The sequence below is a fragment of the Arachis ipaensis genome, chromosome B01 (genome assembly GCF_000816755.2).
Source record: "Arachis ipaensis cultivar K30076 chromosome B01, Araip1.1, whole genome shotgun sequence".
Lineage (NCBI taxonomy): Eukaryota > Viridiplantae > Streptophyta > Magnoliopsida > Fabales > Fabaceae > Arachis > Arachis ipaensis.
The window spans coordinates 131,049,309-131,053,052 of NC_029785.2; positions in this window are offsets into that span (position 1 = coordinate 131,049,309).

The window sequence follows — 3,744 nt, forward strand, 5'->3', positions numbered from 1 at the left end:
CAAGTAATAAAAAATGGATATTGATAATCTATTTTAATGACTACATAAAAATAAAAATACATATATTTAAATATTTTAAGAATGAAACCTTTATAATGGCATGATGCCTATTTATTTATTTTGGTGTAGGGCACGGATCGGATATAGCTTAAAATTTTATCAGATTCGTACTGCACTCATCGGATCGGATCGGATATGATATCCGCATGTTTTTAGGTTGGATCCGATCCGATCGGATAGGATATCAGATATATCCGCATAATTCAAAAAAAATATTTTAAGATTCTGTTTGGGTGTTTTTACAAAATAATATCCAAAAAATTCATTTTTTTATCTATTTAAGCCTATTTACTCCTAAAATATTATCAATAATAGTTTTCTTGAATAACAAAAATAAAATAATAACACAAGATTTAAGTTTAATTATTCCATGTTAAAGTATAACATAAAAAATTAAAAACAAAATATCATAAAATTCATAAAATAACACACTAAAATTCATATCACATTAAAGTTTACTTTCTTAAACTATGCTATTTATATGTGATGTGCGGATATGCGGATTTGCGGATCGGATCTGCGGATATCACTGCCGAATCTGCAATCCGATCCTACCATAGTGCGGATCGGATCTGATCCGATTTGATGGCTCTGCGGTTCGGATAATATTCACAAAATTCGGATCGGATGCGGATAATTACTACAAATATGCGGATATTATTCGATACATATGCAGCCCTATTTTGGTGAAAGGCATAATAGTTGTTGGCAAATCTTGTCATTACTTTCATTCTTGATAAATGTAGTTTATCAAATTTATATTTTACCCGTAGTTATAATTTTCCAACTTTACTAATCCATTTATACATTGAAAACAAAAATATTATTTACACATTAAAATTAATTATCATAAAATTATGTATAAATATATATATAATTAAATTATTTTTAATGTGTATTTTATATTTTAATATATATTTTATTTTAATAATTAATTTTAATAACTAATTTTAATATACATATAACATATTTGTATTAAAAACACTATTTACTTTTTTTTGAAAAAGAATTTTATGGGTTATTGCCTAAGCAAAACTTAGTGCGTTTTGTTGTAATTTTTAGTAGGGGTGGGGTGCACATGACCCGGCCCGACCCGAAGGCACAGTTCGGTCCGTTTTCGAACACTTTATGGGTTAATTTGGTGTGATTTCATCGGGTTTAGAATCGGGTAAGGGTCTCAAAAATAGACCCAGTCATTATTTCGGGTAGGGTTCGGGCCATAGCTCGGGTCACCCGAAGTCGGCCCAGTGGCCCGATCATTATGCACAATTAATATTTTGTGTTATTAGTGATGGATCAGGACTATTCTTATGTGGAATTTAAGTATTGTAAACATTAATATTTTGTGTTATTAGTCATTATAAGACTATAAGTTAATATTTTATGTTTAAAATGCATAAGACTTTAGACTAATGTATAATATTGTGTTATTTGTATTGATTTAAATATTTGGTATTATTAGACAATATTAGTATTGATTGTGGTTATACTTTAGTATTGATTGTGGTTATGCTTTAATTTTGAAGAAGGGTTGGTTCTTGTTATATTTTTCTAAGTGAATTTTACCATGTTAAATAATGGTTAGAGTCTTGAAAATTTGGATATTTTTAATGTAATGTTAACGGCCCGGTTTTCACTGAAAAGTTTTAAAAGTAATATTTTTTAGTTTTTGACTTATAAAAAGTAATAATATTAATGTCTGGTATAATTTTTAAAATAAAAAATTACAATTTTTTTAAAAATTATTTAAAAATTTATAGAAAAATTAAAAAAAAATGACTTTTCTCATAATATTACTATTTTTTTTATCACATTTCTATAAAATAAGTACTTTTAGAACTAAAAATTCAAAAACAAAATAACTTATTTATAAGCTACTTTTAATATAATTATTTATTATTTAAGCTATTTTTTCAAAAGAAATTTAATTAAACTGTTTATCCAAATTGAGCCTTAATTTAATCAAATTATCAATTTATTCGTCTATCTATATAAATGTGATATTTTCATAAAATAATTTATTAACCAATAATAAATTTATTAACAATTTTAGTTCTTAATGGATTGGATGAGGGATACAAGTCAACAACACAAATAAATAAAGAGAAAAATAAATAAGTGGCAAACAAGTTTGGTTAGTGGGCTTCTCAAATATCAGCTTCAGCGGCCGTTGTCCACAAATTTGAAAGAGATTCGTTTGTGATGTGTGTATGGCGTTATGCCGTTATCTATCTCTTTACCTAAAAATATGAGTGACCGCTGACCTTCACCCAATTATCCCTAGTCTGTTGGAACGAACTTGTTTTTCTACGCCATACGAAGTTTGGGTAGTGTTGGGCCTAAGTTGGGCCAGGATCATGTCTTCATTTGTTCAGGTTATACAATCATATATCTTACTTATATCTTCTAAACACAGATTCACTTTGACGGGCCAAAAAAATAAAAAACACAGATTCACCGTTGTCTAAAGCTGGCAATCTATACCCTATCTGTAAATACCCAACTCGAACCAATCTATTCGAGTAGGATTGTCTACCCTACCCACTGCGGAAGGATAGAATGCGGTGTGAGTTCTACCCTATCCTACCATATCCGCACCAACAACATCAATATCATGGAAGAACATGATAATAAAACATAAAAAGAAAATTAAATGTTGTGAAATAATAGAATCGAAAATATTTTTTTTGTTGAAGAAAAAGAAAGAAAAAACTAAATAAAAGAGAGAGAAGATAAATAAAAAGAACAAATTACGCAGTCTTGGAAGTTGCTGCAGTTGTCGCACGATTTTCAACTAATTCTATTAAAGAGTCTACATTTAATGTATTTATTTATCTAAGAGAATCAAAAGCATTTATATTATTAAGGGTTTAGATTGCGTTACTTTTTCCTCTAAAGTAAATGAACAACTTCAGATGAGACAAATCCGCTGGCAATATATACGGGGTATTTAACCCGGACTAATTCGTTCGGATTTTCTATATACGGATTTAAGGTATATTCTATCATATTTTATCTGCATTTCTAATATATATATAAGTTATGTATGTAGTGAAAAAAGTGAGCGTTGAATCCACAATATTTCTTTTATAAAAATTTGAAATAACCACTAAATTAGTTGATAATCATATTATTTGTAATTTTATGTTAGATTTCTTTAAGATTTTGTTATTTTTAATTTTAATTTGAACATAGTTTTTTATTTTCTATTTTATTAATATGTATGAAATTTGGAACGGTTGAATTTTATATTTGTTTGAAATTTTTTTATTTTTCTGCAAGTAGAGTCGGATAGCTTAGGGTTTAGAACTTTAGGGTGCGGGTAAGATTAAGGTTGAGAAATTCTCAATTCGCGGGTAAAGTTAGGGTAGAGTCCAAACCCTACCCTATTCTACTCATTATCAGCCCTATCGTTGATCGAAAACCAAATATGTAAAATCTATCGCATCCAAGACAAAAAAATAAAAAATAAAAAACACAAAAAAACATTAAATGTGTCTTTTTCGAAATTTTATTGCAATTCTGGACGCGACAAAAAAAAAGAAAAAGAAATATTATTGATGTAATTTGTAATTAGAATTAAAAAAAAAAGTGAATATTAATGTGAAATAGAGAAAAGTATTAAGTTAAGGAGCTTCCCAGGAATGCTAACGTGATTCAGAAAAAATAAATATTACAATGCTT